This window comes from Hoplias malabaricus, chromosome 17 (assembly GCF_029633855.1).
Source record: "Hoplias malabaricus isolate fHopMal1 chromosome 17, fHopMal1.hap1, whole genome shotgun sequence".
Lineage (NCBI taxonomy): Eukaryota > Metazoa > Chordata > Actinopteri > Characiformes > Erythrinidae > Hoplias > Hoplias malabaricus.
Window position 1 is genome coordinate 34,142,464 of NC_089816.1, and position 18,104 is coordinate 34,160,567.

Sequence of the window (18,104 nt, forward strand, 5' to 3'; positions counted from 1 at the left end):
TGTGGTTATGTTTGCTCCACCACTTTCCAAAGCTGAGATATGGGGACCACTTCTAGTCCCTAAAATGTATAACTGTAAAATTATCATATCTCAGCTTTGGGATGAGATAGGCTGACATAAATCACACCCCTGTGTAAGTCAGGGCCTCCTTAATCAACAACATGAATTTGGAAGAAATCTGAGTGGGTCAAAAATTTTGTCTGAAAAAACACAAAGGGGTACCCCTTAGTATTTTTTTGGGTGAAAAATGTGACCCACTCAGATCTTCATTAAACTCACACAATGTGTCTTGGAGGTCCTGACAATAACAGTGGTGTGGTTATGTTTGCTCCACCACTTTCCAAAGCTGACATATGGGGACCTCTTCTAGTCCATGAAATGTATAACTGTATAATTATCATATCTCACCTTTGGGATGAGATAGACTGAAAATAATCACACCCCTGTGTAAGCCAGGGCCTCCTTAATCAACAACGTGAATTTGGAAGTAATCTGAGTCGGTCAAGAATTTCATCTGAAAAAACACAAAGGGTTACCCCTTAGTATTTTTTTGGGTGAAAAATGTGACCAACTCAGATCTTCATCAAACTCACACAGTGTGTCTTGGAGGTCCTGACAATAACAGTGGTGTGGTTATGTTTGCTCCACCACTTTCCAAAGCTGAGATATGGGGACCACTTCTAGTCCATAAAATGTATTTCTGTATAATTATCATATCTCAGCTTTGGGATGAGATAGGCTGACATAAATCACACCCCTGTGTAAGTCAGGGCCTCCTTAATCAACAACGTGAATTTGGAAGAAATCTGAGTGGGTCAAAAATTTTGTCTGAAAAAACACAAAGGGGTACCCCTTAGTATTTTTTTGGGTGAAAAATGTGACCAACTCAGATCTTCATCAAACTCACACAGTGTGTCTTGGAGGTCCTGACAATAACAGTGGTGTGGTTATGTTTGCTCCACCACTTTCCAAAGCTGACATATGGGGACCTCTTCTAGTCCATAAAATGTATAACTGTAAAATTATCATATCTCAGCTTTGGGATGAGATAGGCTGACATAAATCACACCCCTGTGTAAGTCAGGGCCTCCTTAATCAACAACATGAATTTGGAAGAAATCTGAGTCGGTCAAAAATTTTGTCTGAAAAAACACAAAGGGGTACCCCTTAGTATTTTTTTGGGTGAAAATTGTGACCCACTCAGATCTTCATCAAACTCGCACAGGGTGTCTTGGAGGTCCTGACAACAACAGTGGTGTGGTTAATATTGCTCCACCACTTTCCAAAGCTGACATATGGGGACCTCTTATAGTCCATAAAATGTATAACTGTATAATTATCATATCTCAGCTTTGGGATGAGATAGGCTGACATAAATCACACCCCTGTGTAAGTCAGGGCCTCCTTAATCAACAACATGAACTCGGAAGAAATCTGAGTCGGTCAAAAATTTTGTCTGAAAAAACACAAAGGGGTACCCCTTAGTATTTTTTTGGGTGAAAAATGTGACCCACTCAGATCTTCATCAAACTCACACAGTGTGTCTTGAAGGTCCTGACAATAACAGTGGTGTGGTTATGTTTGCTCCACGACTTTCCAAAGCTGACATATGGGGACCTCTTCTATTCCATAAAATGTATAACTGTAAAATTATCATATCTCAGCTTTGGGATGAGATAGGCTGACATAAATCACACCCCTGTGTAAGTCAGGGCCTCCTTTATCAACAACATGAATTTGGAAGAAATCTGAGTCGGTCAAGAATTTCATCTGAAAAAACATAAAGGGGTACCCCTTAGTATTTTTTTTGGTGAAAATAGTGACCAACTCAGATCTTCATCAAACTCACACAGTGTGTCTTGGAGGTCCTGACAACAACAGTGGTGTGGTTATGTTTGCTCCACCACTTTCCAAAGCTGAGATATGGGGACCTCTTCTAGTCCATAAAATGTATAACTGTAAAATTATTATATCTCAGCTTTGGGATGTGATAGGCTGACATAAATCACACCCCTGTGTAAGTCAAGGCCTCCTTAATCAACAACGTGAATTTGGAAAAAATCTGAGTCGGTCAAGAATTTCATCTGAAAAAACACAAAGGGGTACCCCTTAGTATTTTTTTGGGTGAAAAATGTGACCAACTCAGATCTTCATCAAACTCACACAGTGTGTCTTGGAGGTCCTGACAATAACAGTGGTGTGGTTATGTTTGCTCCACCACTTTCCAAAGCTGAGATATGGGGACCTCTTCTAGTCCATAAAATGTATAACTGTAAAATTATCATATCTCAGCTTTGGGATGAGATAGACTGAAAATAATCACACCCCTGTGTAAGCCAGGGCCTCCTTAATCAACAACGTGAATTTGGAAGAAATCTGAGTCGGTCAAGAATTTCATCTGAAAAAACACAAAGGGGTACCCCTTAGTATTTTTTTGGGTGAAAAATGTGACCAACTCAGATCTTCATCAAACTCACACAGTGTGTCTTGGAGGTCCTGACAATAACAGTGGTGTGGTTATGTTTGCTCCACCACTTTCCAAAGCTGAGATATGGGGACCTCGTCTAGTCCATAAATGTATAACTGTATAATTATCATATCTCAGCTTTGGGATGAGATAGGCTGACATAAATCACACCCCTGTGTAAGTCAAGGCCTCCTTAATCAACAACGTGAACTTGGAAGAAATCTGAGTCGGTCAAGAATTTCATCTGAAAAAACACAAAGGGGTACCCCTTAGTATTTTTTTGGGTGAAAAATGTGACCAACTCAGATCTTCATCAAACTCACACAGTGTGTCTTGGAGGTCCTGACAATAACAGTGGTGTGGTTATGTTTGCTCCACCACTTTCCAAAGCTGAGATATGGGGACCACTTCTAGTCCCTAAAATGTATAACTGTAAAATTATCATATCTCAGCTTTGGGATGAGATAGGCTGACATAAATCACACCCCTGTGTAAGTCAGGGCCTCCTTAATCAACAACATGAATTTGGAAGAAATCTGAGTGGGTCAAAAATTTTGTCTGAAAAAACACAAAGGGGTACCCCTAGGTATTTTTTTGGGTGAAAAATGTGACCCACTCAGATCTTCATTAAACTCACACAATGTGTCTTGGAGGTCCTGACAATAACAGTGGTGTGGTTATGTTTGCTCCACCACTTTCCAAAGCTGACATATGGGGACCTCTTCTAGTCCATGAAATGTATAACTGTATAATTATCATATCTCACCTTTGGGATGAGATAGACTGAAAATAATCACACCCCTGTGTAAGCCAGGGCCTCCTTAATCAACAACGTGAATTTGGAAGTAATCTGAGTCGGTCAAGAATTTCATCTGAAAAAACACAAAGGGTTACCCCTTAGTATTTTTTTGGGTGAAAAATGTGACCAACTCAGATCTTCATCAAACTCACACAGTGTGTCTTGGAGGTCCTGACAATAACAGTGGTGTGGTTATGTTTGCTCCACCACTTTCCAAAGCTGAGATATGGGGACCACTTCTAGTCCATAAAATGTATTTCTGTATAATTATCATATCTCAGCTTTGGGATGAGATAGGCTGACATAAATCACACCCCTGTGTAAGTCAGGGCCTCCTTAATCAACAACGTGAATTTGGAAGAAATCTGAGTGGGTCAAAAATTTTGTCTGAAAAAACACAAAGGGGTACCCCTTAGTATTTTTTTGGGTGAAAAATGTGACCAACTCAGATCTTCATCAAACTCACACAGTGTGTCTTGGAGGTCCTGACAATAACAGTGGTGTGGTTATGTTTGCTCCACCACTTTCCAAAGCTGAGATATGGGGACCACTTCTAGTCCCTAAAATGTATAACTGTAAAATTATCATATCTCAGCTTTGGGATGAGATAGGCTGACATAAATCACACCCCTGTGTAAGTCAGGGCCTCCTTAATCAACAACATGAATTTGGAAGAAATCTGAGTGGGTCAAAAATTTTGTCTGAAAAAACACAAAGGGGTACCCCTTAGTATTTTTTTGGGTGAAAAATGTGACCCACTCAGATCTTCATTAAACTCACACAATGTGTCTTGGAGGTCCTGACAATAACAGTGGTGTGGTTATGTTTGCTCCACCACTTTCCAAAGCTGACATATGGGGACCTCTTCTAGTCCATGAAATGTATAACTGTATAATTATCATATCTCACCTTTGGGATGAGATAGACTGAAAATAATCACACCCCTGTGTAAGCCAGGGCCTCCTTAATCAACAACGTGAATTTGGAAGTAATCTGAGTCGGTCAAGAATTTCATCTGAAAAAACACAAAGGGTTACCCCTTAGTATTTTTTTGGGTGAAAAATGTGACCAACTCAGATCTTCATCAAACTCACACAGTGTGTCTTGGAGGTCCTGACAATAACAGTGGTGTGGTTATGTTTGCTCCACCACTTTCCAAAGCTGAGATATGGGGACCACTTCTAGTCCATAAAATGTATTTCTGTATAATTATCATATCTCAGCTTTGGGATGAGATAGGCTGACATAAATCACACCCCTGTGTAAGTCAGGGCCTCCTTAATCAACAACGTGAATTTGGAAGAAATCTGAGTGGGTCAAAAATTTTGTCTGAAAAAACACAAAGGGGTACCCCTTAGTATTTTTTTGGGTGAAAAATGTGACCAACTCAGATCTTCATCAAACTCACACAGTGTGTCTTGGAGGTCCTGACAATAACAGTGGTGTGGTTATGTTTGCTCCACCACTTTCCAAAGCTGACATATGGGGACCTCTTCTAGTCCATAAAATGTATAACTGTAAAATTATCATATCTCAGCTTTGGGATGAGATAGGCTGACATAAATCACACCCCTGTGTAAGTCAGGGCCTCCTTAATCAACAACATGAATTTGGAAGAAATCTGAGTCGGTCAAAAATTTTGTCTGAAAAAACACAAAGGGGTACCCCTTAGTATTTTTTTGGGTGAAAATTGTGACCCACTCAGATCTTCATCAAACTCGCACAGGGTGTCTTGGAGGTCCTGACAACAACAGTGGTGTGGTTAATATTGCTCCACCACTTTCCAAAGCTGACATATGGGGACCTCTTATAGTCCATAAAATGTATAACTGTATAATTATCATATCTCAGCTTTGGGATGAGATAGGCTGACATAAATCACACCCCTGTGTAAGTCAGGGCCTCCTTAATCAACAACATGAACTCGGAAGAAATCTGAGTCGGTCAAAAATTTTGTCTGAAAAAACACAAAGGGGTACCCCTTAGTATTTTTTTGGGTGAAAAATGTGACCCACTCAGATCTTCATCAAACTCACACAGTGTGTCTTGAAGGTCCTGACAATAACAGTGGTGTGGTTATGTTTGCTCCACGACTTTCCAAAGCTGACATATGGGGACCTCTTCTATTCCATAAAATGTATAACTGTAAAATTATCATATCTCAGCTTTGGGATGAGATAGGCTGACATAAATCACACCCCTGTGTAAGTCAGGGCCTCCTTTATCAACAACATGAATTTGGAAGAAATCTGAGTCGGTCAAGAATTTCATCTGAAAAAACATAAAGGGGTACCCCTTAGTATTTTTTTTGGTGAAAATAGTGACCAACTCAGATCTTCATCAAACTCACACAGTGTGTCTTGGAGGTCCTGACAACAACAGTGGTGTGGTTATGTTTGCTCCACCACTTTCCAAAGCTGAGATATGGGGACCTCTTCTAGTCCATAAAATGTATAACTGTAAAATTATTATATCTCAGCTTTGGGATGTGATAGGCTGACATAAATCACACCCCTGTGTAAGTCAAGGCCTGCTTAATCAACAACGTGAATTTGGAAAAAATCTGAGTCGGTCAAGAATTTCATCTGAAAAAACACAAAGGGGTACCCCTTAGTATTTTTTTGGGTGAAAAATGTGACCAACTCAGATCTTCATCAAACTCACACAGTGTGTCTTGGAGGTCCTGACAATAACAGTGGTGTGGTTATGTTTGCTCCACCACTTTCCAAAGCTGAGATATTGGGACCTCTTCTAGTCCATAAAATGTATAAATGTAAAATTATCATATCTCAGCTTTGGGATGAGATAGACTGAAAATAATCACACCCCTGTGTAAGCCATGGCCTCCTTAATCCACAACGTGAATTTGGAAGAAATCTGAGTCGGTCAAGAATTTCATCTGAAAAAACACAAAGGGGTACCCCTTAGTATTTTTTTGGGTGAAAAATGTGACCAACTCAGATCTTCATCAAACTCACACAATGTGTCTTGGAGGCCCTGACAAAAACAGTGTTGTGGTTATTTTTGCTCCAGCACTTTCCAAAGCTGAGACATGGGGACACCATCTAGTCCATAAAATGTATAATTGTATAATTATCATATCTCAGCTTTGGGATAAGATAGACTGAAAATAATCACACCCCTGTGTAAGACAGGGCCTCCTTAATCAACAACGTGAATTTGGAAGAAATCTTAGTCGGTCAAGTATTTCATCTGAAAAAACACAGGGGTACCCCTTAGTGATTTTTTGGGTGAAAAATGTGACCAACTCAGATCTTCATCAAACTCAGACAGTGTGTCTTGGAGGTCCTGACAACAACAGTGGTGTGGTTATGTTTGCTCCACCACTTTCCAAAGCTGAGATATGGGGACCTCTTCTAGTCCATAAAATGTATAAATGTAAAATTATTATATCTCAGCTTTGGGATGTGATAGGCTGACATAAATCACACCCCTTTGTAAGTCAAGGCCTCCTTAATCAACAACGTGAATTTGGAAAAAATCTGAGTCGGTCAAGAATTTCATCTGAAAAAACACAAAGGGGTACCCCTTAGTACTTTTTTGGGTGAAAAATGTGACCAACTCAGATCTTCATCAAACTCACACAGTGTGTCTTGGAGGTCCTGACAACAACAGTGGTGTGGTTATGTTTGCTCCACCACTTTCCAAAGCTGAGATATGGGGACCCCATCTAGTCCATAAAATGTATAATTGTATAATTATCATATCTCAGCTTTGGAATAAGATAGACTGAAAATAATCACACCCCTGTGTAAGACAGGGCCTCCTTAATCAACAACGTGAATTTGGAAGAAATCTTAGTCGGTCAAGAATTTCATCTGAAAAAACACAAAGGAGTACCCCTTAGTATTTTTTTGGGTGAAAAATGTGACCAACTCAGATCTTCATCAAACTCACACAGTGTGTCTTGGAGGCCCTGATAAAAACAGTGTTGTGGTTATTTTTGCTCCAGCACTTTCCAAAGCTGAGACATGGGGACCCCATCTAGTCCATAAAATGTATAATTGTATAATTATCATATCTCAGCTTTGGGATAAGATAGACTGAAAATAATCACACCCCTGTGTAAGACAGGGCCTCCTTAATCAACAACGTGAATTTGGAAGAAATCTTAGTCGGTCAAGAATTTCATCTGAAAAAACACAAAGGGGTACCCCTTAGTACTTTTTTGGGTGAAAAATGTGACCAACTCAGATCTTCATCAAACTCACACAGTGTGTCTTGGAGGCCCTGACAAAAACAGTGTTGTGGTTATTTTTGCTCCAGAACTTTCCAAAGCTGAGACATGGGGACCCCATCTAGTCCATAAAATGTATAATTGTATAATTATCATATCTCAGCTTTGGAATAAGATAGACTGAAAATAATCACACCCCTGTGTAAGACAGGGCCTCCTTAATCAACAACGTGAATTTGGAAGAAATCTTAGTCGGTCAAGAATTTCATCTGAAAAAACACAAAGGGGTACCCCTTAGTGATTTTTTGGGTGAAAAATGTGACCAACTCAGATCTTCATCAAACTCAGACAGTGTGTCTTGGAGGTCCTGACAACAACAGTGGTGTGGTTATGTTTGCTCCACCACTTTCCAAAGCTGAGATATGGGGACCTCTTCTAGTCCATAAAATGTATAAATGTAAAATTATTATATCTCAGCTTTGGGATGTGATAGGCTGACATAAATCACACCCCTTTGTAAGTCAAGGCCTCCTTAATCAACAACGTGAATTTGGAAAAAATCTGAGTCGGTCAAGAATTTCATCTGAAAAAACACAAAGGGGTACCCCTTAGTACTTTTTTGGGTGAAAAATGTGACCAACTCAGATCTTCATCAAACTCACACAGTGTGTCTTGGAGGTCCTGACAACAACAGTGGTGTGGTTATGTGTGCTCCACCACTTTCCAAAGCTGAGATATCGGGACCTCTTCTAGTCCATAAAATGTATAACTGTATAATTATCATATCTCAGCTTTGGGATGAGATAGGCTGACACAAATCACACCCCTGTGTAAGCCAGGGCCTCCTTAATCAACAACATGAATTTGGAAGAAATCTGAGTCGGTCAAGAATTTGATCTGAAAAAACACAAAGGGGTACCCCTTAGTACTTTTTTGGGTGAAAAATGTGACCAACTCAGATCTTCATCAAACTCACACAGTGTGTCTTGGAGGCCCTGACAAAAACAGTGTTGTGGTTATTTTTGCTCCAGAACTTTCCAAAGCTGAGACATGGGGACCCCATCTAGTCCATAAAATGTATAATTGTATAATTATCATATCTCAGCTTTGGAATAAGATAGACTGAAAATAATCACACCCCTGTGTAAGACAGGGCCTCCTTAATCAACAACGTGAATTTGGAAGAAATCTTAGTCGGTCAAGAATTTCATCTGAAAAAACACAAAGGAGTACCCCTTAGTATTTTTTTGGGTGAAAAATGTGACCAACTCAGATCTTCATCAAACTCACACAGTGTGTCTTGGAGGCCCTGATAAAAACAGTGTTGTGGTTATTTTTGCTCCAGCACTTTCCAAAGCTGAGACATGGGGACCCCATCTAGTCCATAAAATGTATAATTGTATAATTATCATATCTCAGCTTTGGGATGAGATAGACTGAAAATAAATCACACCCCTGTGTAAGACAGGGCCTCCTTAATCAACAACGTGAATTTGGAAGAAATCTTAGTCGGTCAAGAATTTCATCTGAAAAAACACAGGGTTACCCCTTAGTGATTTTTTGGGTGAAAAATGTGACCAACTCAGATCTTCATCAAACTCAGACAGTGTGTCTTGGAGGTCCTGACAACAACAGTGGTGTGGTTATTTTTGCTCCACCACTTTCCAAAGCTGACATATGGGGGACCTCTTCTAGTCCATAAAATGTATAACTGTATAATTATCATATCTCAGCTTTGGGATGAGATATGCTGACACAAATCACACCCCTGTGTAAGCCAGGGCCTCCTTAATCCACAACGTGAATTTGGAAGAAATCTGAGTCGGTCAAGAATTTCATCTGAAAAAACACAAAGGGGTACCCCTTAGTATTTTTTTGGGGTGAAAAATGTGACCAACTCAGATCTTCATCAAACTCACACAGTGTGTCTTGGAGGTCCTGACAATAACAGTGGTGTGGTTATGTTTGCTCCACCACTTTCCAAAGCTGAGATATGGGGACCTCTTCTAGTCCATAAAATGTATAAATGTAAAATTATTATATCTCAGCTTTGGGATGTGATAGGCTGACATAAATCACACCCCTGTGTAAGTCAAGGCCTCCTTAATCAACAACGTGAATTTGGAAAAAATCTGAGTCGGTCAAGAATTTCATCTGAAAAAACACAGGGGTACCCCTTAGTGATTTTTTGGGTGAAAAATGTGACAAACTCAGATCTTCATCAAACTCAGAGAGTGTGTCTTGGAGGTCCTGACAACAACAGTGGTGTGGTTATTTTTGCTCCACCACTTTCCAAAGCTGACATATGGGGGACCTCTTCTAGTCCATGAAATGTATAACTGTATAATTATCATATCTCAGCTTTGGGATGAGATATGCTGACACAAATCACACCCCTGTGTAAGCCAGGGCCTCCTTAATCAACAACATGAATTTGGAAGAAATCTGAGTCGGTCAAGAATTTCATCTGAAAAAACACAAAGGGGTACTCCTTAGTACTTTTTTGGGTGAAAAATGTGACCAACTCAGATCTTCATCAAACTCACACAGTGTGTCTTGGAGGTCCTGAAAATAACAGTGGTGTGGTTATGTTTGCTCCACCACTTTCCAAAGCTGAGATATGGGGACCTCATCTAGTCCATAAAATGTATAAATGTCAAATTATTATATCTCAGCTTTGGGATGTGATAGGCTGACATAAATCACACCCCTGTGTAAGTCAAGGCCTCCTTAATCAACAACGTGAATTTGGAAAAAATCTGAGTCGGTCAAGAATTTCATCTGAAAAAACACAAAGGGGTACCCCTTAGTATTTTTTTGGGTGAAAAATGTGACCAACTCAGATCTTCATCAAACTCACACAGTGTGTCTTGGAGGTCCTGACAACAACAGTGGTGTGGTTATTTTTGCTCCACCACTTTCCAAAGCTGAGATATGGGGACCTCTTCTAGTCCATAAAATGTATAACTGTATAATTATCATATCTCAGCTTTGGGATGAGATAGGCTGACACAAATCACACCCCTGTGTAAGCCAGGGCCTCCTTAATCAACAACATGAATTTGGAAGAAATCTGAGTCGGTCAAGAATTTCATCTGAAAAAACACAAAGGGGTACTCCTAAGTACTTTTTTGGGTGAAAAATGTGACCAACTCAGATCTTCATCAAACTCACACAGTGTGTCTTGGAGGTCCTGACAACAACAGTGGTGTGGTTATTTTTGCTCCACCACTCTCCAAAGCTGACATATGGGGGACCTCTTCTAGTCCATAAAATGTATAACTGTATAATTATCATATCTCAGCTTTGGGATGAGATATGCTGACACAAATCACACCCCTGTGTAAGCCAGGGCCTCCTTAATCCACAACGTGAATTTGGAAGAAATCTGAGTCGGTCAAGAATTTCATCTGAAAAAACACAGGGGTACCCCTTAGTGATTTTTTGGGTGAAAAATGTGACCAACTCAGATCTTCATCAAACTCAGACAGTGTGTCTTGGAGGTCCTGACAACAACAGTGGTGTGGTTATTTTTGCTCCACCACTTTCCAAAGCTGACATATGGGGGACCTCTTCTAGTCCATAAAATGTATAACTGTATAATTATCATATCTCAGCTTTGGGATGAGATATGCTGACACAAATCACACCCCTGTGTAAGCCAGGGCCTCCTTAATCCACAACGTGAATTTGGAAGAAATCTGAGTCGGTCAAGAATTTCATCTGAAAAAACACAAAGGGGTACCCCTTAGTATTTTTTTGGGGTGAAAAATGTGACCAACTCAGATCTTCATCAAACTCACACAGTGTGTCTTGGAGGTCCTGACAATAACAGTGGTGTGGTTATGTTTGCTCCACCACTTTCCAAAGCTGAGATATGGGGACCTCTTCTAGTCCATAAAATGTATAAATGTAAAATTATTATATCTCAGCTTTGGGATGTGATAGGCTGACATAAATCACACCCCTGTGTAAGTCAAGACCTCCTTAATCAACAACGTGAATTTGGAAAAAATCTGAGTCGGTCAAGAATTTCATCTGAAAAAACACAGGGGTACCCCTTAGTGATTTTTTGGGTGAAAAATGTGACAAACTCAGATCTTCATCAAACTCAGAGAGTGTGTCTTGGAGGTCCTGACAACAACAGTGGTGTGGTTATTTTTGCTCCACCACTTTCCAAAGCTGACATATGGGGGACCTCTTCTAGTCCATGAAATGTATAACTGTATAATTATCATATCTCAGCTTTGGGATGAGATATGCTGACACAAATCACACCCCTGTGTAAGCCAGGGCCTCCTTAATCAACAACATGAATTTGGAAGAAATCTGAGTCGGTCAAGAATTTCATCTGAAAAAACACAAAGGGGTACTCCTTAGTACTTTTTTGGGTGAAAAATGTGACCAACTCAGATCTTCATCAAACTCACACAGTGTGTCTTGGAGGTCCTGAAAATAACAGTGGTGTGGTTATGTTTGCTCCACCACTTTCCAAAGCTGAGATATGGGGACCTCATCTAGTCCATAAAATGTATAAATGTCAAATTATTATATCTCAGCTTTGGGATGTGATAGGCTGACATAAATCACACCCCTGTGTAAGTCAAGGCCTCCTTAATCAACAACGTGAATTTGGAAAAAATCTGAGTCGGTCAAGAATTTCATCTGAAAAAACACAAAGGGTACCCCTTAGTATTTTTTTGGGTGAAAAATGTGACCAACTCAGATCTTCATCAAACTCACACAGTGTGTCTTGGAGGCCCTGATAAAAACAGTGTTGTGGTTATTTTTGCTCCAGCACTTTCCAAAGCTGAGACATGGGGACCCCATCTAGTCCATAAAATGTATAAATGTGTAATTATCATATCTCAGCTTTGGGATAAGATAGACTGAAAATAATCACACCCCTGTGTAAGACAGGGCCTCCTTAATCAACAACGTGAATTTGGAAGAAATCTTAGTCGGTCAAGAATTTCATCTGAAAAAACACAGGGGTACCCCTTAGTGATTTTTTGGGTGAAAAATGTGACCAACTCAGATCTTCATCAAACTCAGAGAGTGTGTCTTGGAGGTCCTGACAACAACAGTGGTGTGGTTATTTTTGCTCCACCACTTTCCAAAGCTGACATATGGGGGACCTCTTCTAGTCCATAAAATGTATAACTGTATAATTATCATATCTCAGCTTTGGGATGAGATATGCTGACACAAATCACACCCCTGTGTAAGCCAGGGCCTCCTTAATCAACAACGTGAATTTGGAAGAAATCTGAGTCGGTCAAGAATTTCATCTGAAAAAACACAGGGGTACCCCTTAGTATTTTTTTGGGGTGAAAAATGTGACCAACTCAGATCTTCATCAAACTCACACAGTGTGTCTTGGAGGTCCTGACAATAACAGTGGTGTGGTTATGTTTGCTCCACCACTTTCCAAAGCTGAGATATGGGGACCTCTTCTAGTCCATAAAATGTATAAATGTAAAATTAATATATCTCAGCTTTGGGATGTGATAGGCTGACATAAATCACACCCCTGTGTAAGTCAAGGCCTCCTTAATCAACAACGTGAATTTGGAAAAAATCTGAGTCGGTCAAGAATTTCATCTGAAAAAACACAGGGGTACCCCTTAGTGATTTTTTGGGTGAAAAATGTGACAAACTCAGATCTTCATCAAACTCAGACAGTGTGTCTTGGAGGTCCTGACAACAACAGTGGTGTGGTTATTTTTGCTCCACCACTTTCCAAAGCTGACATATGGGGGACCTCTTCTAGTCCATAAAATGTATAAATGTAAAATTATTATATCTCAGCTTTGGGATGTGATAGGCTGACATAAATCACACCCCTGTGTAAGTCAAGGCCTCCTTAATCAACAACGTGAATTTGGAAAAAATCTGAGTCGGTCAAGAATTTCATCTGAAAAAACACAGGGGTACCCCTTAGTGATTTTTTGGGTGAAAAATGTGACAAACTCAGATCTTCATCAAACTCAGACAGTGTGTCTTGGAGGTCCTGACAACAACAGTGGTGTGGTTATTTTTGCTCCACCACTTTCCAAAGCTGACATATGGGGGACCTCTTCTAGTCCATAAAATGTATAACTGTATAATTATCATATCTCAGCTTTGGGATGAGATATGCTGACACAAATCACACCCCTGTGTAAGCCAGGGCCTCCTTAATCAACAACGTGAATTTGGAAGAAATCTGAGTCGGTCAAGAATTTCATCTGAAAAAACACAAAGGGGTACCCCTTAGTATTTTTTTGGGGTGAAAAATGTGACCAACTCAGATCTTCATCAAACTCACACAGTGTGTCTTGGAGGTCCTGACAATAACAGTGGTGTGGTTATGTTTGCTCCACCACTTTCCAAAGCTGAGATATGGGGACCTCTTCTAGTCCATAAAATGTATAAATGTAAAATTATTATATCTCAGCTTTGGGATGTGATAGGCTGACATAAATCACACCCCTGTGTAAGTCAAGGCCTCCTTAATCAACAACGTGAATTTGGAAAAAATCTGAGTCGGTCAAGAATTTCATCTGAAAAAACACAGGGGTACCCCTTATTGATTTTTTGGGTGAAAAATGTGACAAACTCAGATCTTCATCAAACTCAGACAGTGTGTCTTGGAGGTCCTGACAACAACAGTGGTGTGGTTATTTTTGCTCCACCACTTTCCAAAGCTGACATATGGGGGACCTCTTCTAGTCCATAAAATGTATAAATGTAAAACTATTATATCTCAGCTTTGGGATGTGATAGGCTGACATAAATCACACCCCTGTGTAAGTCAAGGCCTCCTTAATCAACAACGTGAATTTGGAAAAAATCTGAGTCGGTCAAGAATTTCATCTGAAAAAACACAGGGGTACCCCTTAGTGATTTTTTGGGTGAAAAATGTGACAAACTCAGATCTTCATCAAACTCAGACAGTGTGTCTTGGAGGTCCTGACAACAACAGTGGTGTGGTTATTTTTGCTCCACCACTTTCCAAAGCTGACATATGGGGGACCTCTTCTAGTCCATAAAATGTATAACTGTATAATTATCATATCTCAGCTTTGGGATGAGATATGCTGACACAAATCACACCCCTGTGTAAGCCAGGGCCTCCTTAATCCACAACGTGAATTTGGAAGAAATCTGAGTCGGTCAAGAATTTCATCTGAAAAAACACAAAGGGGTACCCCTTAGTATTTTTTTGGGGTGAAAAATGTGACCAACTCAGATCTTCATCAAACTCACACAGTGTGTCTTGGAGGTCCTGAAAATAACAGTGGTGTGGTTATGTTTGCTCCACCACTTTCCAAAGCTGAGATATGGGGACCTCTTCTAGTCCATAAAATGTATAAATGTATAATTATCATATCTCAGCTTTGGGATGAGATATGCTGACACAAATCACACCCCTGTGTAAGCCAGGGCCTCCTTAATCAACAATGTGAATTTGGAAGAAATCTGAGTCGGTCAAGAATTTCATCTGAAAAAACACAAAGGGGTACCCCTTAGTATTTTTTTGGGGTGAAAAATGTGACCAACTCAGATCTTCATCAAACTCACACAGTGTGTCTTGGAGGTCCTGACAATAACAGTGGTGTGGTTATGTTTGCTCCACCACTTTCCAAAGCTGAGATATGGGGACCTCTTCTAGTCCATAAAATGTATAAATGTAAAATTATCATATCTCAGCTTTGGCATGAGACAGACTGAAAATAATCACACCCCTGTGTAAGCCATGGCCTCCTTAATCCACAACGTGAATTTGGAAGAAATCTGAGTCGTTCAAAAATTTCATCTGAAAAACCACAAAGGGGTACCCCTTAGTATTTTTTTGGTGAAAAATGTGACCAACTCAGATCTTCATCAAACTCACACAGTGTGTCTTGGAGGTCCTGACAACAACAGTGGTGTGGTTATTTTTGCTCCACCACTTTCCAAAGCTGAGATATGGGGACCTCGTCTAGTCCATAAATGTATAACTGTATAATTATCATATCTCAGCTTTGGGATGAGATAGGCTGACACAAATCACACCCCTGTGTAAGCCAGGGCCTCCTTAATCAACAACATGAATTTGGAAGAAATCTGAGTCGGTCAAGAATTTCATCTGAAAAAACAAAAAGGGGTACTCCTTAGTACTTTTTTGGGTGAAAATTGTGACCAACTCAGATCTTCATCAAACTCACACAGTGTGTCTTGGAGGCCCTGACAAAAACAGTGTTGTGGTTATTTTTGCTCCAGCACTTTCCAAAGCTGAGACATGGGGACCCCATCTAGTCCATAAAATGTATAATTGTATAATTATCATATCTCAGCTTTGGGATAAGATAGACTGAAAATAATCACACCCCTGTGTAAGACAGGGCCTCCTTAATCAACAACGTGAATTTGGAAGAAATCTTAGTCGGTCAAGAATTTCATCTGAAAAAACACAAAGGGGTACCCCTTAGTATTTTTTTGGGGTGAAAAATGTGACCCACTCAGATCTTCATCAAACTCACACAGTGTGTCTTGGAGGTCCTGACAACAACAGTGGTGTGGTTATTTTTGCTCCACCACTTTCCAAAGCTGACATATGGGGACCTCTTCTAGTCCATAAAATGTATAACTGTATAATTATCATATCTCAGCTTTGGGATGAGATAGGCTGACACAAATCACACCCCTGTGTAAGCCAGGGCCTTCTTAATCAACAACGTGAATTTGGAAGAAATCTGAGTCGGTTAAGAATTTCATCTGAAAAAACACAAAGGGGTACCCCTTAGTATTTTTTTGGGTGAAAAATGTGACCAACTCAGATCTTCATCAAACTCACACAGTGTGTCTTGGAGGCCCTGATAAAAACAGTGTTGTGGTTATTTTTGCTCCAGCACTTTCCAAAGCTGAGACATGGGGACCCCATCTAGTCCATAAAATGTATAATTGTATAATTATCATATCTCAGCTTTGGGATAAGATAGACTGAAAATAATCACACCCCTGTGTAAGACAGGGCCTCCTTAATCAACAACGTGAATTTGGAAGAAATCTTAGTCGGTCAAGAATTTCATCTGAAAAAACACAGGGGTACCCCTTAGTGATTTTTTGGGTGAAAAATGTGACCAACTCAGATCTTCATCAAACTCAGACAGTGTGTCTTGGAGGTCCTGACAACAACAGTGGTGTGGTTATTTTTGCTCCACCACTTTCCAAAGCTGACATATGGGGGACCTCTTCTAGTCCATAAAATGTATAACTGTATAATTATCATATCTCTGCTTTGGGATGAGATATGCTGACACAAATCACACCCCTGTGTAAGCCAGGGCCTCCTTAATCAACAACGTGAATTTGGAAGAAATCTGAGTCGGTCAAGAATTTCATCTGAAAAAACACAAAGGGGTACCCCTTAGTAATTTTTTGGGGTGAAAAATGTGACCAACTCAGATCTTCATCAAACTCACACAGTGTGTCTTGGAGGTCCTGACAATAACAGTGGTGTGGTTATGTTTGCTCCACCACTTTCCAAAGCTGAGATATGGGGACCTCTTCTAGTCCATAAAATGTATAAATGTAAAATTATTATATCTCAGCTTTGGGATGTGATAGGCTGACATAAATCACACCCCTGTGTAAGTCAAGGCCTCCTTAATCAACAACGTGAATTTGGAAAAAATCTGAGTCGGTCAAGAATTTCATCTGAAAAAACACAGGGGTACCCCTTAGTGATTTTTTGGGTGAAAAATGTGACAAACTCAGATCTTCATCAAACTCACACAGTGTGTCTTGGAGGTCCTGACAACAACAGTGGTGTGGTTATTTTTGCTCCACCACTTTCCAAAGCTGACATATGGGGGACCTCTTCTAGTCCATAAAATGTATAACTGTATAATTATCATATCTCAGCTTTGGGTTGAGATATGCTGACACAAATCACACCCCTGTGTAAGCCAGGGCCTCCTTAATCAACAACATGAATTTGGAAGAAATCTGAGTCGGTCAAGAATTTCATCTGAAAAAACACAAAGGGGTACCCCTTAGTATTTTTTTGGGTGAAAAATGTGACCAACTCAGATCTTCATCAAACTCACACAGTGTGTCTTGGAGGTCCTGACAATAACAGTGGTGTGGTTATGTTTGCTCCACCACTTTCCAAAGCTGAGATATGGGGACCTCTTCTAGTCCATAAAATGTATAAATGTAAAATTATCATATCTCAGCTTTGGCATGAGATAGACTGAAAATAATCACACCCCTGTGTAAGCCATGGCCTCCTTAATCCACAACGTGAATTTGGAAGAAATCTGAGTCGGTTAAAAATTTCATCTGAAAAACCACAAAGGGTAGTATTTTTTTGGTGAAAAATGTGACCAACTCAGATCTTCATCAAACTCACACAGTGTGTCTTGAAGGCCCTGACAAAAACAGTGTTGTGGTTATTTTTGCTCCAGCACTTTCCAAAGCTGAGACATGGGGACCCCATCTAGTCCATAAAATGTATAATTGTATAATTATCATATCTCAGCTTTGGGATAAGATAGACTGAAAATAATCACACCCCTGTGTAAGACAGGGCCTCCTTAATCAACAACGTGAATTTGGAAGAAATCTTAGTCGGTCAAGAATTTCATCTGAAAAAACACAAAGGGGTACCC